Source organism: Emydura macquarii, unplaced genomic scaffold, assembly GCF_026122565.2.
Source record: "Emydura macquarii macquarii isolate MOO-44397 ecotype Brisbane River unplaced genomic scaffold, CSIRO-AGI_Emac_v2 contig_968, whole genome shotgun sequence".
Taxonomy (NCBI): domain Eukaryota; kingdom Metazoa; phylum Chordata; order Testudines; family Chelidae; genus Emydura; species Emydura macquarii.
In genome coordinates this window covers 13,267,967-13,295,890 of record NW_027131105.1, presented here as the reverse complement: position 1 = coordinate 13,295,890, position 27,924 = coordinate 13,267,967, and the positions used below count along the sequence as shown (strand labels likewise).

The window sequence follows — 27,924 nt, the reverse complement described above, 5'->3', positions numbered from 1 at the left end:
AACCCATCGGGTGAGGACACGAGTCCTGAGGAATAACAACCACCACCAACACTGATGCTGCAAAGATTGCAGGCAACTGATTAAAGCATCTAGTTGTTCCTCACTTATTTTCCAGGGAGGAAGCTATGGGTCCAGGAATCAGCTGTGGATCATCATGACTACATGGCTCCCTTTCCAGCATTGTGTCGTAATATCAGTTTATTCCCAAAACTAGATGCCTCTGGGGGATTGCCCTGCCCAGCTGTGTAGAGAGGAGCTGTAAATTAGCACTGACTTCTGATTGCTCCCCACCCACGCACAGCAATAACTCCTGTTGTATTGCAACATATCGTGACTCATCTGACGTGTTGTGACATGCAGTAATGGTGAGGCTTGTGCATTTGTGCTGTAGCTGCCTTCAGGGGTAGGGAAGGGGCAGTCATGAAACAGCACGTAGAGAAATCTGTTATACTTCACAGAGATCCTACATCCTCACTCCTCTCAGCTGTCTGGTTTGGAGGCAAAAGGGGCGTCTCTGGAAATGCGGAGAATGGGAGGTGGGGGAGCAAGGAGAGGGATAGGAAGAGAGGGAAATGGGAATGGAGAGAGAGAGAGAGAGAGAGAGAGGGTGGAGGGGGCATCTAATGAGGGTAACGGGCTGGGAGAGGAAGTTAGGGGGAGGAGTCAGGGTGAGTTTAAAACCTTAAAGAGCAATTAGTCAAAGCTGAATTGTTTTTCTAAACCCTTAATGAAAACAAAGAGTGGGGCATGGCCCAGATGGTGCCAGGGGATCAAATAAACGTCGCACTCAGGAAGCAGGTGCTACTGGGAATGTTTCCTGCCAGTCCCGCTGCTGCTCACAGTCACTTTTATTATTTGTTATTTTTCAGGACTGCAGCTGGGGTTTCCCTCCAGCTGTGTGGAAACATGTTTAAGGCTGGCCATAGCTGGAGAGGGGAGGGCCCATGAGGTCTGATCAACAAGCCTGTGGCATTTGGGCTTCTTGGGAAATGTGCAAAGGACCCTCTGGGTCTGGTTTCCCTGGCAGGGTTGGATTGTCACTGGCCATCCATCAAAGGGTCCCTTCCACCAGCATCTCCCTCCATCCAGCATCTCCCCCAAAGCAGCTGACAATTACATCTATAGTAGTCTCTCCAGAAGTATGGACCAAGCCCTGTCCATCTCTGCCATTGCTATTACATTTTATATTTCCATTTTGCGCACCTAGGATTTCATTCAGGGATAAATTTCCATTTTCTCTATGGGAAGGAAAAAAATTATTCCCATGCAGATTACAGGATTCTCAACTTCAAACATTCAAAAATCAGGAGTCAGGCCCCCAGAATTATGAGATAGGCTTAAAAATAATGAAATGTAAAAATAATAACTTGGAGGTTATTTTTCTTTGCCTTCTTGTTTCTGAGCCATTAGTTTGGTTGGGTTTTTTTCAAGCTTTTCTCTGCAACCATGAGGGCTAGAAACCTACTTTGAAAGAAAGAAAGAAAGAAAGAAAGAAAGAAAGAAAGAAAGCTGAGCTTCTCATGTAATGACAGGACTCCAGGGGCTGGGGCTTTAAGAAAAACACAAATAAAGGTAAAGTTCTGAAAGTTGGTGACGCTGTCTGAATGGTTGGGGGGTGGGTGGGAAGGGAGTGTTGTGAAAGGTTTTTAATTAACTGAATTTAGTTCTGGAGAAAGGTGCTGTACTGATAGCCTTGGAGAGTGAAACTCGCTCCTAACAGGACACACACAGCATGGGCAGGAGCAATGGAAACGTCTCCCTCCCCCTTCCCACCAGTCTGTCTCACCCAGCCGTACAGGCTCCCCACCTCTGACATTGGAGGGGCTTCAGTCTGCACGACCCATTCAATCCTGGGTCTTTCTGCTAAGCTGATCAGCAGAGGGGCCAATTAGTGCCAGCTGTGGGGAGAAAAGGACGCCTGCCCACTTGGAATTGGATTTGAGACCAACCCAACTCATTTCATAGAAGCCACTGTACAGCCATCAGGTGCGAATGGTGAACATTCACTACCACTTGGACTGGATTTGAACTGGTGATTAACCAGTCTGTCTCCATGCCAAAATATCCACCGTGCAAATATCCTCTCCCGAGTCTGTCTGTGCTGGGGGGGTAGTTCATAAATATAGTGCAGCCCCAATGAAAGGGTCGTGTGTCTAGCAGCAACGCAATGCAACGCGACCTTCAAGACAATATAATATGTTACTCTGGACATGGATTGCTCTGTACTTGTTTCCACATTAAGTAGCCTTTTTCCTGTACCGCGTACTTGAACCTGGCCTACGCTGCCTACCTATCCCTACTAGCGTATGTATCGACGTCTCAGGGAGCTCAATCTAGCTCAATCTCCATGGGGAACAAATATTCAATAAGACTCTTCACTCTAGCAGAGAAAGGTATAACATGATCCAATGGCTGAAAGCTGAAACTAGACAAATTCAGACTGGAAATAAGATGCAGATTTTTAACAGTGAGGGTAGTTAACCTCTGACACAATTTACCAAGGGTTGTGGTGAATTTTCCAGCACTGACAATTTTAAAATCACGATTGGCTGTTTTTCTACAGGATCTGCTCTAGAAATGATCTGGGGGCAGTTCTCTGGCCTGTGCTAGACAGAAGGTCAGACTAGATGATCATAGTGGTCCCGTCTGGCCTTGCAATCCAAGGCTATGAATCTGCAGCAGGACCAGGACTGGAATAGCAGGTGGGGGCTGTAAATCGGAGCTGGAAAGCGTGGGCCAAGCCGTGATGGGAGTCTAGTACGGAAACAGCAGGGGATATTGAGGGGTATTGGCAGAGCTATTGTGGGGGGGGATCAGGACTAAAATTGCCGGATGTGTTGCGGGTCAGGTCAGGTCGCATGTGCATTGGCAGAGCTGTATGAGGAGAGGCCAGGGGGGATAATGCAGATCATGCACAAGATGCATTGGCAGAGCTAGGTGTGGGAACCGCACATAGAACCTGTGTGTACTACGCTCATTTCTAGCCAGGACTGTCAAGCCCCTCACTTTCATGTGCACTGTAACGATCATCTTTGTTGACACACAGCTGCTGCCTGTGGTGAGATGTCAAATGCGTTCCATGGGCAGTGGAAAGCTTTCTTCATGGTCCTGGCCTGCCCTGTTTGTTGTTTTCAAAGTTAGGCCTTGGAAAAAGAGATTCACTCTCACTTTCTGGATTCACTCTCAGGACCGCGGAGAGGAACACTATTGAAATTCAGACTTTCCATGAGCAGCGTTTGGGTGTGTGCAGCTGTCAGCTCATGAGGCTAGCAATGGAATATCCAGCTAAATATACCACGAGGAAACAAGGTGAGTGGCGACACCCACATAGTCACCACGGGAGGGCATTCCAACTGCATGTCAGGGTTCAGGTTACAGTGTTGGGGGTTCTAGGACTCCCCCAGTTGTTCCACCCGCTTCATTCTCCTCCCATGAAGGCCCCCATGCTAATCCTCCCTTGGACTTTCAGGGCCACTCCAAGCACCAAGCAGTGACGGGAGGTGCTTCCTCCCTTCTCATTCTGCCCAGCCCTCCTGAGCTTCTCTTGTTCCCTGGGACCTGATCCTTCATGCGCTGGCATGTTCTGCTAGAGCAGGGTTGCAAGCAGGTTTCAGGGGTCTGCCAAAATAAACTGGGCTTCAGTCCTGGGCAGTGGGGCTCGACTCACTTCAGCAGGCCACTCAGTCTCTGGAGCAGCACCAGCAACAAGTTTCACACTGAGTGAGCAAAACAAAACTAATATTCAGTTTTTTATCTTTGTACCTATATTATCCTTTTCTTTTTCCTATTATAGGTGTGTTTTTAACTGTATAGCTGGCCATTTTATGCAGCTTTTTTCTAATGGATGTGCAGAAAGCCAGCTGTTGTGGCATGGGTGGGCCAGGGAGTTTTTCTAGCATGGGGTGGGGGCCTCTGAAGGATGAGGGTTGAGAACCCTGGCTGTAGCAGATGCTGGGAGGGAAAGCACACTCAGGAGAGATTTACCAGAATGAGCGAAGGAGAAGTTCTTGGCTCACTTAACTTTTTGGTATGAGGACCTGGGGGAGCTAACCCCGGGCCCCTTCCACTAGGAAATGTTCATATTTAGCACCTTACCTTTTCAACCCACTCATCTCCCAACCACTCGCTGAGGTGGGGAAGCATCATCATCTTCATGTGACAGTGGGGGAAAGGGAAACAAGGACCAGATAAAACTCTGATGTAAGAAACCTCAGCTTCCACTGCCTGGCTTACTCCAGGGCTCATTGTGGCCTACAGGAAGGTTAAGTGATTCGCTCGAGCCCACTCCGCGAGTCAGCACCAGAATTGAGGTTAATGCTCAGGATTTCCTTACTCTCAGTGCTTCGAGCATGAGGTCAGGCTGCCTCCCTCCTGGGAAAGGCAACGAGCTGTTTCCCAGGATCCCTGATCAAACATGAAGCTGTAAACAGCACAGCAAGATGTTTCTCGGCCTCTGCCCAGCCACTTTGAGGAGAGATTATTACCCAACAGACACTTGGTGTGAAGTGACCTTGAGACACTGAGTTTTTGCCTGGCTCCAGAACAATAGGAAGGAGCTGGGCAAAAGGAAACTCTCTAAGTACCAGACGGTAATTGCTTGGCCCAAGAGAGGAGGCAGGAAACCCCTACATGCCCAGAGGTCATAAGTAGAAGCATGACAGATCTTCACCATTAACACAAAGGGGGGCGGGGGGGAGGGGAGGGATCCCTACCTTCATTTTATCCCTGTGGGGTTTCTCTCTGGCAAAATGATCTGTCAGAGCATTTACCTGGTGAAATCACTGGCTGGACCCTGCCACGCTCTGGTTGCGGGAGCAATGGTGTGCTGAAATGGTTTGGGATGGAACCCTTGTGCATTCGCCATTAGTTCATCTACCCACATATAAACCAGTCAAATATGACAGTGGGGCAAGGGTTAGAGAAGCAATGTCCTGAAACCTTAAATGATTGCTTCTTGGGGATAAACTGGCAACACAGAGAGTCCATGGCACAACTGGGAGATCTGGTAATAGAGAAACAGCCTTGAAAAGACCCCATTTATTTTGTTTAAATGAATGTTGGTGGATATTCATGAATTTTCATGTTTTTCCCTTGTTTTTATCTACTTTAATTCCTGCATTTCCAGGATAATAAACAACAAGCTCACATGTTAATTTTTATTCAGAATGCAATGACTGCGACAGTTGATCTTTTTAACAAATTCAGAATAAAGTCACAATGTTTGATCATGTTAATTTATTGCACATTGATAGACAGAAATGATGGCAAAAGTAAGTGCCCCAGCTGGCTGAATGCAGCATCTCCACTGCATTTAGCTTCCCTTGGCTGTACATAATGATGATTGATGATTGGATTTTTTTTTGGTTTGATTTTTGGGTGGAGAAAGAAATAGTCCTTCAGAGAGGATGGATAATGGTGCCCACATAAGTATCAAAGGCTGGTTAGCCCTGGCTACGCATACCCATGGGGCAAACCATGAAAACTGCTATGGTGAGTTTGACAATGCTAACTCCCTGCAGCATTGGGATAGTGGGGATGGTCTGTAGACAAAGTTGACCCACTGCAGATATCCATCACAACTGGAAGGAAGTTCTCACCAGCAAAGTGTTGCAGGGCTTGCCCTGGTTCTCCAATGCCCACACGCTCTCCCAGGCTTGGTTATAAAGTGGTGATGGATGAATCTCAAAAAGGTTCCTAGTTTTCTCTCCTTTGTGTTAGGATGCTGGTGGTTCGGAGACTCAAGAATGTTACTTGGTGCTTAAAGTAAATTTGTTTCTTCATGTACCAAACATACAGTCCCTCGGGCTCTTTCTGGAGGGTGGAAATCATCTGAGATGTTTGAAGCCATCCCTTCATATTAAGCTAAGAAAGAAGGTAGCATGGTGTGGCAGTTAGAGTCTGGAAGTTGGAACCAGGTCACCTAGTTTCTCGTCCTGTCTCTCAATAGCTATGTGACCCTGGGTGAGTCTCTTCAGAGCCCTGTGCCCTCTATTTGCCCAGGTGGAAAAAGGTTGCTGTGAAACTTAATTACCTGCTTGCAAAGCACCCTGAGAGCCCCTTATGCTGGAAGCTATAGAAGTGTAAAGTCTCATTAAGGATCCAGCCAGAACTAGAACTGGGCCTCTTTTGAAGTTTGGCAACATTCTGTTAATATTTTGTTTTAATTCTTTCCCACTTTCCCTGCGATCGATCCCTGATTCCGGCTTGGAGTGGAAGGGCTGAAGCGTTGTAAAGAAAGTCAGTTCTTGTGGTAGTTCTAACCTGACTGAAAGCAAGAAGCATGCACCATAAATCTCCTGAGGAGACTGCAAGTGTAAGATTTCCACTCCAGTTCTGGGGGAGCAAGAAGTTTGGCTCAAGTTCAGGTAAGCGTTATTATTATTTAATATTTATACTGCAGTAGTGCCTAGAGGTTCTGATCAGGATTGGGAAACCCATTGTGCTGGCTGCTCTAGAGAGACAGTGAAAATATGGGCCCTGCCCCAAACAGTTTGCAGTCTAAGAAGACAAGGATGTAAGAAGTGTGAAGGGAGAGGGATACAATAGAATGTATGCGATGTTCATAGGCACATATGTATATTTGCTTTTTTCTGTTATTATTAATAGATGAAGTAAGTCTCAGCTGTCCCTATCTGCCTCTCAATTTAGCCAGCCATTATGAATTGGCTGGGATGGGTCTTTGTGAAGGGATTTGAAGGAGAGGACAATGGCCGTAGGCATCTCAACTTTTGTAGTTCCTGTTTAAACTATAGAGAAAGTGGAGCAAGAGCTTATGGTCTCTCTGTCTTCTAACACAAGAACAAAGAGATATTCAATTCAACTGAAAAGTGGCAAATTCAAAAGTGATAAAAGGAAATAGATTTTCACCCAGCACATAATGAGACTGTGGAACTCATTGCCACAGCATGTCTTTGAGGCCAGAAATTTACCAGCATTATTAAAGAACTGGAAAACTCTGTGGATAACAAGAATATTTGGAATTAATAGTCAACACACACAAAAATATTTGGAAGGGATATGAAACCTGATGTTTCAGGTTTTAAGCTAATCTCAGACCAGTAGGGATAAGGATGTGGCCTTCCTAGGGGGCAGACTATCTCTGGTGTTCTTGCACCTTCCCCTGAAGCATTTTGTTCTGGCCACTGTTGCAGAGAGGCTACTGGGACTAAATGGACCATGGTCTGTTCCAGTCTGGCAGTCCCATTATAAAGTGCCCCTCCAAACTAATTACTGCTTGCATCAACTCTGGTCACACATGGGTTTCTGGATGCTAACTCAAGCGCCTTACTGAGGGGAGAGGTTGTATTCCGCAGCTTGTGCAGCTTTGCCTGCATGCAGCTCTGAGGCAAGGAAACCATTGTTCATAAGGGAGCCTGCCTGGGGAGATCAAGGTGCTCAGTGCTTCATAGGATAGGACCATTCTGCTCTGCTGCTAGGGTATTTGGTCCAAATGTTTAGAGGAATGATGAATGATTTAAGGCAGCAGCAGCTTTGCACTCTGTACAGCTGAGACAGGGAGGGGCCTGGCACATAGAGTTTGAAGCCATTAAACTGAACAGAACACCAGGTCTCTAACCACCCACTCCACCCTCTCGCTTAACCTCCCTCGGAGCTTTTTCCGATCTGTGGAAAAAAACAGCTCCCCAGGTAGAGAAGGAAGTTGGCAGCGACAATGCACCGAGGATGTCAGAGTGAAATTAGCAAGGCTATTTATAGGCAACTAATTGATTAGGGCGGCCACAGCAAAAGGAAATGACTTTCAGGATGGACAGAAAACTGAGAGACCCGGCCAGCTTTGGAGAGACCTTTAGTATACAACAAACCACCCTACACAATCAAAACCCGACTCATCCCTTTGAAGAGCAGAGAGCTATGGAAAGAGATATGGCGTGAGCAAAGGGCTGCCAATCAATTTTCATGATGGTACAGAGCCCTAACTTCAGAATACAACTAGGTGTTCAAATGCACGTACGTTTGCGTGAGTAGTGAGTGCTGCAGTGTGCGCTAGTCATGTAGTTCTGAGAGCAACATCTTGGAGGGGACGTTAAATCTCATGCTTCAGGCCTGAAAGCAATCTCCAGCTACTAGGGACTGGGGTGAGAACTAACATGGGGGCAGATTATCCCACGCCTGCCTGCAGAACCTCTGAAGCATCAGGTGCAGGCCACTGTAGGAGTCAGGACATTAGACTAGAAGGGCGATTGAGTCTGATTCAGTGGAGCTAGTCCTATGTTCCTACCCCCCGGGTAAGTTCATCCCTGGTCTTTTGAGCGATCAAATGCCCAGGTCGTGTGCTCAACTGCAGTAAAAGCGTGCACAGATTAGGCAGCCTGATGCCTGCCTGTCCCTGTGATATCAGGCCCTTTCCTGTGTCTTAGGGGGATACTGACAAGGAACAGGCCACTTGTTTTGCTTAAGACTCGCAAGATTTTTACATTTTTGTGTGACTTTAGCATTGGGGAAAGGTGCTGGATGGGCAGCCCTCTCCCCAGAACAGGTACAGTGTGAGCTATGCACACCTGCCTGCCAAAGGGCCTCGGTCCTGCCTTGAAAGATGGGAGGGGCGTTCGGTCTCTGGTGCCCCTTCCTTTAGTAGCTCTGCATTTACCCACTGTGGCATTTTTGGGTCTACCCAGACCAGTAAAGGGTCCTGTCACCGCCTGCCCTGTCACTCTGGGGCTCATTGTGCTATGCAGCTGTGGTTCAAGTCCCTCACACCAGAAGCATGCCCACAAGCACAAGGGCTACCGTGGCCTCCACCAGCCGAGCTGCTTTTTGCAGGGTGACACCAGCAGCCCCTCCAGCCTTGAGCCTCCACAACTCCGCCCTCCCCGAGTTCTCAAGTACCAGCCACTTGACCGTTCCTGAAGGCGTGGAACCAGCCCCCCGGGTGCCAGCCGACTTGGGCGCACACACTCTACACGGTCTGCGCACCAGAGGCCTGCTGGGGATAACAATAAACAAAAAGTTTATTTACTAGCAAAAACCCAGATTCAAAGATGAAATAGCAAGGGAGAGCAAACATATGCCTGTTCCTCAGAAAATAAACAGTAGGATGCAACCTCTGGCTTTGCACTGCCGTATTAGATAAAATCCCTCTTCTAATACAAGGTGCCTATTGCCTTTGAACAGTTTCTTAGCGTACTCCCCAGGATGGGGGACCCAGAGTTCATGGACTGCCTCTTGCCTCAAGTCTGTCCCTCAGGTTCTGGATAAAAATCCTCAGTTCCAAGCCTGTTTCTAAAAGGCTTTTTCTTTTTTTCCTCCTGTGTCGACAGTGACTCATGGTTTATTCAGAGTGGGGAAATTCACTCTTGACTTGATAGCTGGGATGCTGCAATGTCTTCCCATGAACTCTAATGGTCCATCATTGTCTTTTCCTGGGGTGGAGAATAGATGATTCCTAACCATGGTTTTTATACATATCTCATCATGCCCACTGAGTTCAGATCATTACCAGCTTTCATAAAAGCCCTTACTTGATACACTTTTATAGGACAATAATACAGTATGTAATCATTTGGTTCAACTGCTCTTTTTGAGACTTTGAACCTCTGTTCTCCCCTTCGGGTGTCTGGACCCTACCACATCCTCCTCTTAAGATGGGCAAGGCTTCTGTCTTCAAGGAGCTCACACAGAGAAAATGAAAACTAGAGGGCCAATACATAGATACTGAACTTTCCTTTGACAAGGGCTAGAGAAAATATTATTGAAAAGGGAAACTTGACGGGGATTCAGCCTGAAGACAGCTCCATGCTTCTCTTGTGCGCATTATCTCGGAATAGGTCACAAACTCACCTGCCATCATTGGGGACCATTTTACAGAACAGATCTCCTGTTGACTAGTGAAACTGAATGTTTGGCTAGACGTTTTGGAGGCAGTGCTCTCCTTTGGAAACACAAGACTGAGAGACAGGATTCCCGGGTTCTTTTCCTGGCTCCATTAATGACTTGCTGTGTGACCTTCAGCACACGTCTTTCTCTCTCTGTGCTCCAGTTGGTCATTCTGTGAAATGAGAATAGTGATGCTTGCCACTGTACAGGAGAGACTGGGAGGACTGATTGATTAAAGCTTGTGAGATGCTTTGAGATCCTGGGATAGAAGGTGCTAAAGTAGCTCCATAAATGCTAAATTGCATTAAATAGTAAAAACTTGATGCTTGGAAACATCTGGGCAGAGAAGAACCATCACTCAGTCACCCAAACCACAAAAACCTCATCTCCTAACAAGGATATTACTCCTCAACTATTCCAGTTAACTAGCTCCATATCCATCCTAGATTTAAATTCACTGATGGTATTGACCTCCACAAGTCAATGATCCGTTGGGTCATCATGGCCTTTCTGCTTGGCTATCAAGACTTAACATGCTGGGTTCTATTATCATCCGAAGAGTAAAAATGATCAATGAACATTTGTCAGGTGGGGGAAAGCCCTGTTTGCTAAAGGACCCCAAAGAGGGGTAAATCCCAGAGCAGTGTTGGCTGCAAGAGAGCCAGGTCCTGCTCCTGCCCTGGCCTGACCAGGCAAGAAGGGTTGAGTTGGTGTGGGCATCAGCAATCCACTATCTGAGTTTGCTCGTTTGGAAACCATGCTCTTTTCAACGGTTCTGTTATCAGATGGAGCATTTCCTTCATCAGTGTTAATATCCATGTAGTGAAACAATGAAAGGGCTTCCTATCAGTTCCAAATAGGACATGAAAAGCTCTCAGCGTTAAGAGTAGAGGATGCTGGAATAGGGCAATGGGAAACGCCTGAGTCACTGAAATGCCTCTTTGATTCCAGTAGTCTGATACGTTCAAGAGAAAAAAAAAAAAGAGAGAGTGAGTGAGTGCTGCTAGTTAATGATCTGAGGGACAGAGGACAGGAAAGGCCAATGCCTGGAACACAGACTCTGCAAAGAGAGAAAAGCAGAGAGGGATCTGCAGTCTGGAGCCTTGGAAAGCAAAAAGACCAACGGGGAAGCAAGAGAAGTGAATTGCAACACAATGCAGCTTGTTTTTATAGTCTTAAGTGGTGCTACCTGGCTGAAGAAGAGATGTTCTGGGGACAGGCCACATTAACCAACACTGCACCAAATTCAACACGGTCCTAAAAAGATGCAACCTCAATTGAAGTCGATGGGAATGAGCCAGTCCACATCAGAGCTGAGTTTGACCCATTGACTTCTGTGCAGTTGCAATGAGGCAGCAGAAAACAAAGTTTAAATGACAACTATTATGTCAATTGTTTGCTGCCACAAATGTGTTCCCCACATTCACTAATTAATCTGCACGGTTCCCCTGTGAGGCAGTTACAATATTCCAGTATTAAGGCAGCTATTAGTGACAGGCTAGCTGACAGTCCCAGCACAAAGCAGTATCATAGAGTACAATGTGCTGCTATACAATAAAGTGCAATACAATCCTGCAAGCGCAATGGAATTGAATACAGTACAGTGCAATACCATATAATGCCATGTGATGCTGGGGAAGGGTGTACAATACAATGCAGTGCAATGATTCAATACCATAAAATGCCGTACAGAACAGGGCCGTGCTTTGTCACACACTCAGCCAAACCCTGCTTCCATTTCAGTCTGTGGGAGCTTTGCCACGGATTTCCACATTAGCAGAATTGGCCTTACTATTACATCCTGATTATTTATAGGGGGGCTAACGTTGCTGGTCACTTTACAGAACGCAGAAAGGGCATGAGCCCCAAAGATCCTGCTTTACCATAAAGAAGCCCCAGTGCCTTTTACGGAGACCATCATTGACAACTATGTAGTGAGCAGGGATGTCAGTGGGTGAAGCATCCCCAGGGTCTCTACCGTAGGCGTTGTCCATGGCACAAAGATTGCCTATATGGAACCCTCAAGGTGAATGAGACAAAGTCACTCCGGGGTAGTTCCACCAAGGCCTTGGAGTTACTCTGAGGATGAATTTGACTCAGTTGCTTCTTTCTCCTAATGCTGCCCTGTCTCGTCTCTACATTGCCCTTTGCCCACGTTTTGTTGCACCACATGTGACCCAGCCTGGTGCAGGCACTGGCCAAAGAAGCTGCCACATCAGAGCAGAAGCCTGATCCCTCTAGTCTGGTAACCCTCATCCATCCCAACAGCTGCAGTTTCAGAAGAGAAGCCCCATGATACACTTTTGGAGTGCCATGCATGAGAGGGGCAGGGTGGTCCCTCCAGGTCAGTCCAGTGGCATTTGGGCAGGGGACAGTCTGTGTGGGGAAGCATGCCTGGCTGCTGGGCCGCTTCTGGGTAAATAGAGGCCTTTGGCCGTCAGGGCTGTCAGTCCAGCCCCTTCCATCAGTGTGTCTTTGTTTTAAAATAAACATTGAAATAAGAGTGATTTAAAAGCCCAGAGAGCTCAGCAAATCTCCCTCTCTGAGCTCCACAGATACAACTATGCTAGGGAAAATATGTTCTTTATAAAGCGTCCAAGATCACAAGACCCCAGAGTGGAGGGCTGACCCCTTTTTATTGTCGATTGTTTTGGCTGGTGGCAGGAAGCACTTTCTGGGCATTGAATCCAATTGCTCTGGTGTATTGCTTAATGCCCTTCTTGGAGCCGGGTTGAGCGGCTGGATGTATCTCAGGGGCTGGCTGCCTCATCCACAGGATTTATAGGTCTCCATCTTGACTCCTGGAACTTATATACTAGTAGCAATTCCGAGGCTGATGTGCAAATCCTCCAGCCATCGTCGCTGCTCCACAATACGGGCTGGAAAGGGATTTTTTTTCTCTAGTTGTAAATTGGCTGGAAGAAAAATACAGTAAAACTCTCCACAAACACATTGTATGTAACCCATTTTATCTCCTATACACACATGCATAATTGTGCCCCTTGCCTCCCCTGACTGAAATCAGACACTGGTGCCCCCTCTCAGCAGGAATAGTAATGGACTCGTTCACTTTTCCTCCTGTTGAATCCACTTGGCGATCAGGGGGTTCTCATTTTGCTTAAGACAGAATAAAAAAAAATGAGCCAAGGAGAAGCCAGAATTGTCCATTTGCACTGGTGATAGCATGTTACACCTGCTTTGCAGAGCTGTGAATGACCTCATAAGGAGTAAGTAAGGTAATGGAGAATCGGAGCCTCAATAAGAAGTGATTTGCCCTACGTCCCATAGGGAGTGAATGTCAGAGCTAGAATTGAACTGAATGAGTACCCTGCACTTAGACCTGTGCTCAGACCACCATAGCATGCTTCCTTCTGAGGGAAAGTGACACTGGCTTTCTCTTTGTGCTGGCAGAGGGAGCATACCTCTTAACCTTTGGAGAGCAGTGTGGATCAGTGGCTAGGGCATTGGACCAGGGTTCAGGATATGTAAGTTCCATTCCTGGCCAGTCACCTTTTTTGTTTCCCCTCCCATCCTTTGTCTGTCTTGGAAACTCTTTAGGGCAGGGACTGTTTCCTACTATGTGTCTGTACAGCACCTAGCACAGGTGTTTCCGTGATACATACCATGATCAATAATAATATCAACCCGAATAATGTCACAGGAGAGAATCACGTACAGATGAGACGGTAACGATGGGCACTTTAATTGTATAGGGAGGGGACCACTCCATGATGTGTTAACACAGTATTCATTCTCTTCTTCTTGCTTTTCCTCATTTCATTGTATCATTTAGCTTGGCTGATATTTTTGCTGGCTATTCTGACTCTTGGGCACTGTCTGGACATCAGACTGGTTTGTGGTTTTATTTTGTCACATTCCATGTGCAATTTCCAAGAACAAAACAAAAAAATCAAACAACCCTCAATGATTGCTGGCATCTTTGAATTTTTTAAAAATCATTAATCAATCTGCTCTTGATGTTACTAAACAATCCCTGTTAATCAGCCTCTTGAAGGACTGGGAAGCAGGTTAGCTTCAGATCCATTTAAAAGTCAGATTTCCCTTCATCTGGCTTTCTTACAACCATCGATATTAGGCCTATCTAGACTGCCCCTTCGAGTCAGCACAGGAATGTTCCCTTCAGTATATTCTCTAGTGGAATTTCCTGTCCTCCATTCCCCGCCTGTTTCTGTAATTGTCAGGAATGGCTGAATACGTTGGGACTTACGGCCGACAAGCTCTAGTTGAACCTTTCCAGCTGAGATGATCCCAGTTTAGCGCCTGACATAGCAAAGAGCTTTCTTTTAGGCTCCCCAAGTGGATCTGCTCTCTGCAGGCTCCCATGAGGCCCCTAGTTTGAGTCCGAGCCATGGTAATATTCTCACACAGTCTATTTGTGCCATGTGTTGTGGTGGCCTGAAGCCCAGACTGCCTGATTCACTCGCATTCTAGTGGTACTTTAAGCCCTAGACAAGTCCTCTCTATTACCTGGCCACTGGGGTTTGTCTGGCCTATCTATGTGGCATTTATAAGGTGCCTAACCCTGCAGTATGTAAGTGGCATGTCAATCAAATCTCAAAGGAGGTGCCTGTCTATTCACGGTTACCCGAGCCCCCTCCCTCTTTGGGTGCTGCTGGCACAAGCTCAGACCAGCGTGAGACAAAAAATGCTGGCAGAGGAGGCATCAGGAGAGCTTGTCAGGTAAGATCAGCACCTTCAAATAATGCCATCGGGGCGGAGGTGAAGACAAATGTAAAGGAGCGCCGATAACAAGGCGGTTCGCAAAATGCCACTGAGCATTTGGCTGGCATCTTCGGTGCTGTGATGGTCCCTGTGCCAGCTGCTGAGGGATGCAGGGAGATAGATGCAGATGGCCAGAGGAACATGCACAGGGGAGAGGATCCCTTTGAAAGCATCCCAGCCTTTTTCCTGAGCTGCCTGATGCTGACAGGGATCAAAGCAGAGCAATGGGTGGATCTGTCTGGTACCAGGCCCCTGCCTGGCAGAAGGATCCCTGTGCTTTCAGCGGGAGGCACAGATATAGGGGCATCTTCGGGCAGATGCGGCTGTTTCTCCACTCTGTTACATTGGCTTTACTCTGCCACAGCTCCATTAGCCTCAGCACATACTGCCAGGGCTGTGGAGTGAGAGCCAGGACCTAAGGCTGTTCTCACAAGGTGTGCTAGGGAGACCCCACGCGTTATCATTGGCCTTCACGTGATGCAGTCGCTGCTGGAGGGAGAGGAGTGTGACAGCAGGAGAAGGAAAGAGGGGACAGCAGCAGCACCGGGGCTGCCCCATGTTTTTCTGGTTTTGATTTTGTGCTGGATTGACAGCCCGGGAGACTGGCATTCTGTCTGTATCCCGAGGACAGCTACCCAATGGCCCTCATTCTGCAGACTTCCCAGCGGTCCCAGCCTTGGCTTGGGAGCATCCCCTGCAGGGCTGAGGAGGAACTGAACTTTGCAGGTTCATTCAGTCCTAAATCTCACTGCTGAGCAGGCCAGTGGAGCAGGGGAGACAATTAGTACCAGTTGTACCCGGAGCTGCTGTGATGAGATTCACCTGGCAGGGCCACTGAACAGCCCTCAGAAGGGCATGGATGAGTCACCATCTCCCGGCAGGATTCAAGTTGCTGATCTAGGAGTGAAGGGCTGGGTCGCCCATTCTTCTGGTTCTTTGTGCTAAAAACCCCACTGCACTTTCTCATGGGTACGACTGGCCCCTCGTGCTGCGACAGGGCCCTGGAGAATGGAAGAGCAACCTTCGGCACAGCCTCGCTGTTCTCCCGCAGCTGCCTCCTGCTGTTAACATCCCACAAGCAGGATTGTGAAAAGCAAGAGTTTTCTCTGAGGGTGGAGAGTTGGTGCGAAGTTAAAGCGGAGAGTGCCAGGCTCCTGGCTTGTGCTATCAGCAGGATCCCCCTGGCTGCGGCCAGCTTGGCTGCGTTATCGGCCGAGCCCTAGATCCAGGTATGTCTCTAATTCCCCGGAGTGACAGGGATGCCCTTTGTGGAAGGCGAGATTAGAGCAGGCGTGCGGCTGCACAGCCTCAGCCCAGGTGACAGGAGAAGCAAGCCCTGCGCTCTGTTGAAAAACAAGACTGAGGAGGGAGAGGAAAAAAAGTGACAGCACTGGAGGGAGTCCAGAGGGGGGAGGAAAGAGCTTCTACACAAAGGGCCCGCCTGTCTTCACACCTGCTCGGACATACGGGGAGCATGGAGGCCTGGAGGGGGAAGGGGGGCCACTGACAGATAGAAGCAGGGGGAAATAATTCTCACTGAAAGAAGCATGTCAGTGGGAGATAGCTCAGTGAGACACTTCAAATAAAGGGAAGCAGCCGTGGTGACAGGACACATTCTTCGCCTCAAACACACTGTAGGCCACGAGTGCCAGAGGCATCGGGGGGGAAGAAAGGCTACTCGAGTCGCATCAAAGACAACCACCACCGAAGCACAATTGAAGCCTGCAATCGTAGCCAGCCTGAAAGCGGGTTTCGCACAGGCCGCTTTGTTCTCCGATCGGCCCCGTCGCTTTGGTATCTCCCACTGTCGGCCAGGCATGGCGCGGCTTCTCCTCTCTGAGGGAACCAGCTGCAGGTGATGCAGGTTTGGGGGGGTTCTCTTCTCAGCCCCTCCTCAGCCCATGACACACGGGCCTAGCCGGCAGTTCGGCATTTGTCCACATGCACGTGTTGGCCAAGCCATTGCCCCTCAACTGCAGCATCCCCCTCATTCCCTCAGGGACAGCTGCCATTTCACACGTGACCAGTCCAGCTCCTGTCTGGTGTAGCTGGGTGTCACGCCAAGGAGGTCAGCAGAGATGCCCTCACATACCCCAGCATGCTAGGTCAGCTGTCAGTGTGGTACAAAGATCTAGGAGGGGCTTGATATAAGGCTCAGTAAAGAATAACCCTCTTCCCTCCCACCCGAAAACCTCTGCCATGTGCCAGGGCTTTCAAGGATACTAGAGGTATCATGAGTCTGAGGCCCACCTTGTCTCACTATGATACTCTGGCTACTTATCTAGGACAGTTGTGTGTGAACAAGGCAGTCCTGCTATCCTGAAACCCTCAGGTCCCCTATCTCCATCCCTTCTCCCTGGCTTGCCAATGTTCCTGTTTGAAGCCCAGTGTGTCAGATGACCCCATGTCCATCTTTCCTGGCTCTGGTGGGGCATCCAAGCTGGGAAGTTGGAGGTTCCCATGCAGAACAAGCATGGGCACCATTGTCTTCTCCTCCAGCCAGCTCTGCAGCCATGCTGAGGGGTCTAATGGTGTCTGTTGGGTATTTGGCAGGACTTGTGCTTGATCTGGGGTTCTTGTGGGATTTCTTTTGCTTGGTGTGTGGGAAGAGGAGGAGGGTCCTGGTAGCTGTCTTTTAGCCCTCACCTTGACTCCCTCAATATGCTTTAAAAAGCATCCCTACCTGAAGCCAGAGGAGTCACTTGTCACGGGAACAGAGACTGCACCAGGTTGCAGAGGGTATGGGAAAACGGCAGTCTGTACATGGAGAATCAGGGAATGTCTGCCCAGCATGGGGCCCCTAGGGAGTCTTTCCAGCAACTCCTGGAGACTCCCACAGTCTTCCCTCACTTGTTCATGGTGGATGTGGCTTTGGGGATCTCATTGTGCTGCGGCCCCGCTTATCCTTCGGATGAGCACCTCTCCTGCTGTCAGTCACACTTGTCTTGCACCATGTGTTGTGTTATTTAATTGGTAAGGTCATAGGAAAGAGCAGGCAGCACGTGAACCTCACAGTCTCATTGGCAACGGGCTCCCCCTTGAACCTCACGTCCACCCTTGAACTCTGGGGACCTGTTGGAGGCAGAGCTGGATGCCCTCCTGAATTTTGTGTCTTGGCCTCTCCTCCCACAGGACACCTGAATGCCAACTTTTGGTGGTTAGTTGCAAAGAGAGTTTAGTCTTCGAAGCCAACAGGAGCTGCTCAGTCATCAGTGTTTTTGCAAACCAGGCCACTTATTTGGGCACCTTGAGATGGGCTTAGGAACCTCACTTTAAATGCTAATTTTGGAACATCTTGAAACATACTTTGGAACATACTATCTTCTCCCCCCCTCCAGATCACAAGCAGCCTGTTGGCTAGGAGGTGGTGTCACATGGGCTGGAGCCTGGCTTACTCCAAGGGAAAGTAAGAAACCTTACAGGAAATATATAAAGCATTGATGGCAAAACTGAGTTTACTATTTAAATGGCCCCCTTAAAATGGGGCGACCTTCCTCACAAACACACACAAGTGAAAATGCCCCGCTGCCAATATAAATATATCGGGAACCTTTTATGACCAGCCAAACAGCCAACTTGTTCTTGGTTTTAACACTGGTTACTTTACATGGCTATCGAGCGATAGGTCGTTCTGTGGTTGTACAGCACCTAGCACAATGGGTGGGGTCTGGTCCATAACTGGGGCTCTGAGGTTCTACAATAATACAAATACTAAATAATAGTGCACCAACTGCCTGGAGCTGATGTACAGGGAGCTATTTGCTACCTCCCCTGTCTGTGCAGAGAGAGCAAACGCTGTCTGCACACAAGCTCGGGGAACTAGGTGAAAGAACAATAGCTGTAATAAATTAGCCAATTGTGCCCCCTTGTGGTACAGAGTGGTGCATGCACTAGTGATCTGAACAACCCTGTCCATATTTAAATCCTTCTTAAAGATATATAAACTCTCGATTGTTGTTCCCTTCCCCTAATCTCTGTCTATTTTTCTGTCCTTAGGCTCTGAGGTTCTTGGGGCAGGGACTACCCCGTCTTCAGTGCCAGCAAAACTACTATATCCATCATGGGTGCTGCTAGAAATGTTTATTAATATAATAATAATTAATAACTAATAATGCAGGCAGTCCCCCCAAAGAATCCCCGCCCTTTGATCCAGTGCCACAGTGGCCCCGCTGTTTGCTCTGCAGGCAGGCGTTTGTACGTTGGCTTTAATGCATGTCACATCAAACAGAAAGGCTGGTGAGGCCCAGTTCTTCGCTGCCATAAGATGAGGGTTACGCACACCTAATGCCAATGCTAAGTGTTCAAAAATCACAAGTCACATCCAAAAATAGCATGAGATTGTCTTAAAAATTGTGAGATTTTTTTTTTCAAAATAATTTTGGGGTCTTTATGTTTGTCATCTGTTTTTTGAACCTTTAGGGGGTCACGTTTTCAGGCTGTTCTCAGCAACCACAAGGGCTAGAAACTTACTGTTTTTTACATGAAAGCTGAGATGTTCATGTATTCACATGACTCCAGGAGCTGGGGCTTTAAGAAGCGCACCAAATGTCATGAGACTAGCAATAAAATAGCAAGAGTTGGCAACATGTCTCTCACTGCTCCCTACATGTTCCTGAATCCATAGCAGTAGCTGTCCCGTGACCAGTGACTTGTTCACTCAGTCCCAGTGACAGAGAGCAATCTGCTATATTATTTTGTGGGGAGGGTGTCTCCCTCACCTCAATCAGTGCTGAGGATCCCTCCTTTTCCTTATCTTCCTACCCGCAAATGTCTCACATCACAACCAGCTGATTGGATGACAGTCTTTTTCCCAGCTATTATGCTGCTCCTCAATTGGCCAGAGGGTTGTTTCTGCAGCATTCCCAGCCCTCACTGGCCTGAGAAGGAAGAGGTTGATTAAGTGTCGGCCCTCTAGGCCTTTGTCTGGTGCCCCAGCTCCTGGAGTTGGGGGTTACAGCAGGATCTCAGGGGTTTGTCTGTTTTTGTTAAAGTTTGTAGCCCTCATCGTTGCAAAGAAATGCTTGGAAATGTGACTGAAGTGTAACCAGTGCAGAGAGCTACCTCTGCCTGTGTCTGCAGAGAGCCTTAAATAATAGCGGAGTGGGGTGAACCACCCTGTTCATATCGACGGGGTATTACTCTGAGACTGACTGCTCTGGGGGCCTGGCCTCTCCCAGCATAATGGAGGACGCTGCTGTGGTAGAAGGAGGGAAGTGCAAGGAGCCTGCCCCACCCATGCGGATACACTCCATCTGCCGCGGTGAGTACTGCTCCTCCCTGCTGCTCCTTCCGTGGGAGCGATGAGGGCTCCAGGCCGCTCTGTCTGGGGAGGGGACCCCCAGGCGATCCCCACTTCGAGGGGGGTATGGAGCCACTGGACAGGGCAGGACAATGAAGTGGACCCACAGGGGCTCCGTCTTGTAGTGTGCATGTGGCCTCAGAGTGCCGTAATCTGGCGTGGGTAGGCTTTCTTTCCCCCCTTTGCTGCCTCCACGGCACTTCCATCCCTGTTAACCTATCAACCTCCTTCCCCCAGGAGCTGGGCTTCTCTCTGCATCGCCCTCCTCGGCTCAGGAGTGACTAGAAACCCAGGGGCAGTGCCGGTCACAGAGGTACGTCTTCACTGCAATTAAAAACCTGCGGCTGGCGCGTCCCAGCAGACTCAGGCTCGGTCTAAGGGCTGTTAACTGCGGTGTAGATACTCAGACTCGGGCTGGAGGCCGGGCTCTAGGACCCTGCGAGGTGGGAGAGTCCCAGAGCTTGGGCTGCAGCCTGAGCCTCCATCTCTACCCCACGATTCAACAGCTCCTTCCCCCAAGCCTGCGAGGGCAGTCAGCTGGCAGGGGCCAGCCCTGGGTTTCTATTGCAGTGTAGATGGACCCTGCGGGGCCTAGCCCCGGCGTAGAGTGCAATGGGGGGGCTGCGCAGAGGGGCCAGGAAAGCAAGGGGATTTGAACATCCGTGTGTAGCCTTCCAGGTGTCTTCACTAGGATAGATGAAGCCCTGAGGCCTCAGAGCTCAGGGATGCCCAGGAGCCATAACCGGACCCCATATGTCCCTGCCAGCATGTCCTGACTGAGGACCTTTCTGAAACAAAGCTTCTCTCTTTCCTCTCCCAGCAGGGAAGGGCTGGGTCCTAGCCGAGCTTCCTGCTTGTGTTACACCCTGCAGACTATCTCGCGGGCTTTTTCTTTCGGGGTGGGGGAAGGGAGAGAGCAGCAGTCTACCTGGCTCTGAAGGGTTAGTAACACCTCCCCTATGGCTCAGGGCAGCCTTATCAAAGCCCCCCGTCCTCCCTCCCTCTCTGTGTCTGTCACACCCGCATTTTAAGAGCTGGGCGCATTTGCTGCTGCGATGCTGCTTGCCCGGAGGTGTCAGGCCAAGTCAAACTCTGGTCTCTCTGCTCCGCCTGCGTCTCTCCCCTCCACCCTGAGTTCTGCTCCCCTCTCTGCTCCAGGCCGGCCGAATGGGGAGCAGGTGTCATCCTGTATGATGCCCTCCGGGGGGGCAGCGTCCTCTTTCTGCGATGGCACCCAGGGGATGTCACCCCAGGCCAATGTGTCCCTTCCACTTACATGCAAGGACATCCCTTCCCCCGGTGTTTCACATGGAGTCAAATGGTTGCCCGCAGCATGGAAAGTGTTTCCAGCTTTGTGCAGAACAGAGGGGTGCTCTTGTTACATGGTCTCGGACAGTATCTGGAAGAGCTGAAAATCTCACCACAAAGCCTGAGCTTGGCAGATTTTCCTCCCGAATAGATCAGGAGACGAGTCTGAACTTTTAGATCCAAATTGCCAAGCCTCAGACCCCTAGGGGTCTGTGTTACTCATGGGAGCCACTGGCACCTCTTTAATAGTGCACTGGGACTGCTTCTTATGGGCTGCGCTGGCTGCTTGGCCTATTGGACTGGTAATGGAATGAGGAACTTTTCACCTCCAAGCCAGGGATCTGATGGTGCAGGTAAAAACAGGCCCCCACTGATACTGACCCAAAGTCATTCCCATCTGATGGCCATTTGGTTGCATCATAATCTCGGGGCATAACAGCAACGATACAAACCAACATCCCATCGCTAAAGAGCAACCTGGCACCGGTCAGTCCCAAAAGATCCCCCCCACCATTTCCCCAGTGGGAGAGGCAGGCTGGCCTAGTAGTTAGGGCACTCCCCCAGGGCTTGGGAGACCTGGGTTTCCCAACTCTGCTGGGTAACCTTGGGCCAGTCATTTCATTGCTCTGTGGTTTAGTTCCCCACCCATAAAATGGGATGACAGCGCTGCCCTACCTCCCCGGGCGATGTGAGATAAATACATTGAAGAGTATGAGGCAGGCCAAGAATCGGGTGGTGGGGGCTGTAGAAGTATAAGGATGGCTCCATGGTCACAGCAGCGGTTCACCGACCTCCAAACAGGTGGGTGTGAGCCTTACGCCATGGCCTGAACTTCACTGAACCCGGGTTATATCAGACCAAGGGGGTAGTGAATCTAGAGCCCAGGGCCTCTCTCCTCTGAGAGGGCCCTGCAGCTCCCCTGCCCCGAGGCGGCTTGTGACAGTGCCCTAGCGCTCCTCCCCTCATGAGAGTGCCTATCCCTACGGCCGCCAGCTCAAACCCAGCACTGATGTGAAATGAGCTGGCAGGCCTCAGCCATTCACCAGCTCTTGGTGGGGAGTCACGTCCCACGGGCCCAAATGTCACCCCAGCCAGCATTAACGGCCCCTCCATGGGAGCCTAAGCAGAGGGCTGCCTGAGCCAGGGCAACTGAACTCCCCTCTCGCCCCAGGGAAGGGATGAGGCACGTTGGCAGCGGCCTCCGTGGAGTCAGTCTGCCCTGCCCCGTCCATGCTGTACCTGCTGCGGGCATTTATGGTGTAGCCCCACAAGGGTTGCAGATGGCACGTGGGCTGCTTTTGTGTGGGGAGCGCCATCTCCTGGCCTCTCCACCCCCCTGGCCTCTCCAAAGAGGTGCTGGAAGAGGGAGGCTCTCTGACACGCTGAAAGAGGGGAGCAAGGCGCCAGGTTCACATGGCACTCGTGCCTCCACTGCTTTGCGGCCTCGTGGCTGGGCTCGAGTCCAGCTGGCAGCAGTTCTGCCTGTAGGCAGGGCTGGGTGCTGCCTTCGCTCATGAGGACAATAGAGGAAGCACTGAGGTCTTTCCACTCGAGATATAGATCTCCTATGCGAAAGGGGAGAGGGAGACCCAGATTAGGAGACTACAGGCAGGCGTCAGACTGCACTGGAGAGAGCTGCAGACGTGAGAGCAAACCAGAGTGGGGCAGGAGAGAAGGGCTCTGTTCATTCATCCCGTACTGGCAGCAGAGCTGGCATAGGGATGGAAGGGAGATGGCTTGTGCCTCCTGCTTCTGGGACTGCTGGGTCAGTTGGGCCCTTGGCTCCTCACGCAGCCATGGAATAGCCAAGCCATGGGGTCATGCCTCCTCCCACCCCTGACCACTCTGGAATGTCCCCTGCACTTGAGGCTTCTGTACGAAGAAGGCAAATGCTGTATACAGGATGTTCCCTGGGCTGGGGGTGCTTATGGCCTCTCTACACTAGCACAAGCTGTGCAGAGGGGCTGTGATGCAGGGTGAATTCCTCTGAGAGAGGAAAGACAAATCACATGCTGCGACCGGGTGCTTTTATGTAGAGCTTTGTGCTAAAATAATGGCAATCAGAGCTCAGGCTTGCAGGCATACACTGATTGCAGCAGGTGGCTGGGAGGAAATCTCTCCCTATGTATGGGATTGCATCTGGGACTCGGTGAGTCCCCCACCTGAGAAGTGCACCCAAAGCCTGGCAGCCCCACCTAGGCAGTGACATGCTCCCTTCCCAAACCGCAGGGAAGTACAGCTCTGTAGTGTCCTGGGAATGTCCCCTCCACGTTCCGGATGAGGACACTGCAACAACAAACCAGAGAATCAGCTCAGGTTTTACACTGAGCCCTGGGTGGGCTGGGCTAGGACTTTGGGAGTTTAGTCAGTGCCCCATAGATACCTGTGCCATGCAGACATAATCAGTGGAGCTCAGTTATAAACCCATCAGCGTCTGGATCTAAGGAATTCCCGGTAACTGGGCAGCACCGCAGGATCCAGATTCTGACATTCAGGTACCTCTCTCTGCTGGGCTCAGACCTTCCTGTGGGCCTTTCCTCCCACACTCGGTTTGCTGCAGAAGTGGAGGTGAGAAAGTAGCCTGGACACTTGTGGACTTGCCCAAGGAGCAGGCTGGAAAGGGAGTCCCCTGGAATGCAGTAATGCAGCCCCCAGGGCAGCTGTGCATCACCTTAGACTGCAGGAGCCCTTTGTACACATGGGGAGGATGGTGACAGACCGCTTCAGACACTTGCTGAGGTTATCAGGACCTGACAGCGGGGATGAAAGCTCTCTCCTACCCCCATGGATGAGTTGAGCCAGGGACGATATCAAAGCAGGGGCCATTCCTCCCAAACCAAGAGGATTAGGTGATTAAGGGCTTTTACTGTAGTTTTTCCAGGTTCCAGCGAAGGAGGATACTTGGCAGGATTAGGCTGATGAAGACTCTCCCCCTGCCCTCGCCCGTCACAGAGAGACAACAGTACCTCAAAGAGAAGAAACTGCCTAGATGACAGACAGAACGTGTCCCAGGAGAAGAACCATCATTCAGCGACTGCTGCTGTCCTCTCCAGCTCCCGGTACCTCTCCACACGCTGGGACCCCTGTATCCTTCTGAGCAGGTATTATTGCTTTGCAACTCAGCTTGCAGCTCTTCAGTCATAGCCACGGCCATGAGGAAAGTCCCAGTCTGTGCTTAGTTTGGTGAGCGGTCTGTTTAGGCGACTCCGTGTCAAGGAGGGGGTGCAGGCAGGATTGTCTGTCTGTAGATGTGTCGGCTGTGAAAAGAAGAGTAATTATGTAAACATGGCCTTTTTTTACTCAGCACATGGCACTGGGCTCATGCATCACACTGAGAAAGGGAGGAAGGATGGGCTTGTGGTTAAGGCAGAAAACTGGGTTCAGTTCCCCATTTCCTGTGTGACCTTGGGCAAGTCACATGTTCCATAGGTGCCTCTGATCCCCATCTGTGAAGTGGGGATAATATTCCCTTTCCCCGCCTCTTGTCTATTTGGGCTGTAACCAGGAGTGTCTCTTACTATGTGTGTGTGCAGGGCCCAGTGCAATGGAGCCCAGATCCGCACTGGGGTCTCTGGGCGCTCCTGTAGCACATGTGATAATCAGCTGACTTTACTGCTTGCTGCGAGAAAGCTCCTATGCCATGCCCATTAGCCCTGCTGGTGCAGCTGCAGGCAACTGAGCTGGGACCCACTCCTCTGCCCTGAGCACACCACCAGCTTGGGTCCAGCTGCAGAGTCTTTCCTAGCAGCCCTGGTGTCAGAGGCAGGAGGAATCCAGCGGGCGCTGTGGATCCTGAGGGAGGCTGGAGGGCTGTTGGCAGCAGCAACAGAAAAGCTGTCTTTTGGCTGGTAAACTGAGCCCATTAGGTCTGAAAAGATCATTTGAGCAGAATGGATACTGCACAGCTTTCCTGGAGGATTGAGTGGGATACATATGGGAAACCAGCCACTGGATGGCGCTCTCATCCCACACAAAATGCCACCCAAATGGCATGTATCTGGCCTGTAGATGAAGCAGTGCCCCTAAATACAGAGGGTAGGTTGTGCCAGCATCAGTGAAGGTTCCAGCTCTAACAGGGCTACAGTACCCGCTATGGAGAGACTGTGTTGCCAAGCATAGTGAAAGAGCCAACAATGCACTGGCTCTGTACCAGGCATGATGAGGATACAAACACGCAGTCAATCACGGCACCAGAGGGAGATAAACTCACTTCCCTATTTACAAAGCCACCTGTTAGAAAGCAGTACACAGCTAATAGCAACTTGCCCCCTCACTGGCAGGCTGCAGCCGAGGGCTTCTCTACGGACACAAGTTGCATTGGTTTTAACTTCCAGTCAGTTTAGTGAAAGTGGTGCAGCTTTTGTTCGTGGACTCTCTTATATCAGTTTAAAACTAGTTATATTGGTTTAGTTTGCGCCTGTACATTTACTGAACCACTCGACTGCTATAAGCCAGGTTTAAACCACTAGGAGTGTGTCCACACACAAAGCGGCACTAGTTTCACCAAACTGGTGCAAAATAACACCTGTAATGCAATGGGTACAGATCTGGCCTGTCTTTTACCAGGTTACCTAGAGCCCATCATCACGTTGAGATCCAAAATGCTGCAACCCACACTGAGAACTGGGGAAACTCAACACACCTCACGCTTTCTAGGCGGTCGGCCCCAGTGTCTGCTGGCCTGGAAAGGCAGGGCTGGAATGGTCTCAGAGTCCCCGTGCTGGGTCAGTTTGGCAAGGCGAGGGAACTTGTTTGTTTGAATCCAGTCGGTAGTTACTGCCTCTTAGCATCCGTTAAGTGCCAGTGCCCAGACCCCAGCCCTCCCCACGCTGTAGTGATGTGTTTGTGAAACACACGGTGCTTGCGGTTGACCCAGAGCTCTGAAATAAGTGAGGCCGGAATACATGCACTGTTCTGTATCCTGATGTGGTAAGGAGCTCAGGCCTGCCTGAGGGAGGGTGGGTGGGGGGGGATAACAGAGGCTGCTGGTGCCAGCAGAGGCTGAGGCCACTGTCAGGAGCCTGTGCAAGGGGGCCTGCGATGTTACTGCCAAGAGCCTGTGCAAGGGGGCCTCCAAGGCTCCAGAAGGCTCAACCTCAGGCTACCGGAACCGTGATAAAAATGAACCTGCCCAGGACAGCGGCTGGGGGGAGATTAACGTCTGCATTGTCAACAAGCCAGCGAACAAATGTCACAGGAGGAAACGAAGGGCTGATGAGAATCAAACAGATCTTAGGGGTGAGATGCTGCTTCCCGCCCAACACGTGCGGTGCTGCACAGTCTCTACGTGCTGCCTGCCAGGAGAGCGGTGGGAGGGGGAGCCCGCACGCTCCCAGAGGGTAGCCTTGTTGTGCACCTGATATGTAGCTGGCAGATCATCAAGGCACCTCCAGGGTCCCCGAGGTAGGGGGTCGTCCTGTCTCGTCCATAACTCTGTCCAAGTGCTAATGTTAGAAGCAGTGATTACCTGGCATGGTGTTACCATCTCCCTGTGGGGGAATTCCAGCTGACACTTCTCAGTTCAAATACAAAGGAGCCAGGTGTCCCCTTCGTCAGTCCCCCAGCAGCATCCCACTCCAGAGGTGGCTGCATTTCAGTGGTGGATGGAATGTTTTCCTCTTGAAAGCAATGGGAGTTCGGTCCGTGTAGCCGAGAGTCCTAGTTTGTAAGAAAGCCCTTCACGCTTTCAGGATGTAAGGTGCTATAGACATGGGAAGTTATTACTGTCAGTCCCTCCTGCATCTTCCCCACTGGCAGATACCTGGATAGATGTGTTGTCCTCCTGTTCTCCCTTTATCTCTTTGCCCAGTCGGCTTCCAGAAATGCTACTTTAAAAGCATCCACTAAAGGTTTCCCTGTTTCTTTTTCCATTGCCTATAGGGTCTGGAATGGACCCCACAGCAGCAGCTCAGTCTTCAGTTGTCATTTCTTGACTGCATGGTTTTCCTCCAGAGTTTTCTCCTTCCTTCCTTTTTAGTGAACTTCAGTCCAGTTGCAGCAGCAGGTCTCTCTCTCCCCTTCCCTCCTTATCATTGTCTGTGTTTGGAAATGGACCTGATTCAGTAATTAGGGGCCAACAAATGGAGTAGCTGATCAATTTCCTGATGCTGATCCCTACATGTAAACAAAAGCAAGCAGGGGTTTGCACCAGCTGAGCTAATTGGGGTTTGGGGTTGAACCTTGATTAACACAATCAGTGCAAGCCCCAGCTTACCCTTGTCTACACTTAGGGTACATCTCCACTGAGTCTCAGAGCCCAGGTGGCTCCTTTACACTTCTTTCCCGTCCGACCATGCATGCCCTCTCTGAGTCGCTCCCGACCACAAGAAAAACTGCTCCCTCTCTATTCCCTCTTGTAGGGAGGGGATTCAAGGATGTAGTTACCTACCTCCCCTGCATTCTGTGGGATGAAGTCACCCTGTATCCTGCCCACAACCCCTTGGTTTAGTTTATCCCACCAGGTTGCTGAAGAGCTTTCCCAGGTTCTGCACAGGACTTAGTAATCTCACAACTCTGTTCACTTTTCAGGATCAGCTCTCTGGAAGACGATGGTATTCCCACTCCTTGCTACTAATATAACACACACACTGGGTCTGCTCCCAGTTAAAGCTCTGCCTTGTTAACTAAAACAACAAAACCTAAACCTCAGTACTAAGCTTCCTCCTCCACTCTGCTGTTGGTAGGTTCCTCCCTGCAGGACCCCCTTTGTCCCTGCACCCAGTGCACCTCTGGCCTAGCGG

The 27,924-nt window shown here is 50.0% G+C and overlaps 1 long non-coding RNA gene across 1 annotated transcript; it reads right to left on the bottom strand.

The window, feature by feature from the left end:
* Positions 1 to 22,331: 22,331 nt before the first annotated feature.
* Positions 22,332 to 26,748, bottom strand: LOC137150511 (uncharacterized). Its single transcript, XR_010918991.1, has 2 exons — positions 26,652 to 26,748; positions 22,332 to 24,441 (listed from the first exon to the last, which is right to left on the bottom strand). It is a non-coding gene; the product is annotated as an uncharacterized lncRNA (long non-coding RNA).
* Between the last annotated feature and the right edge of the window lie 1,176 nt (positions 26,749 to 27,924).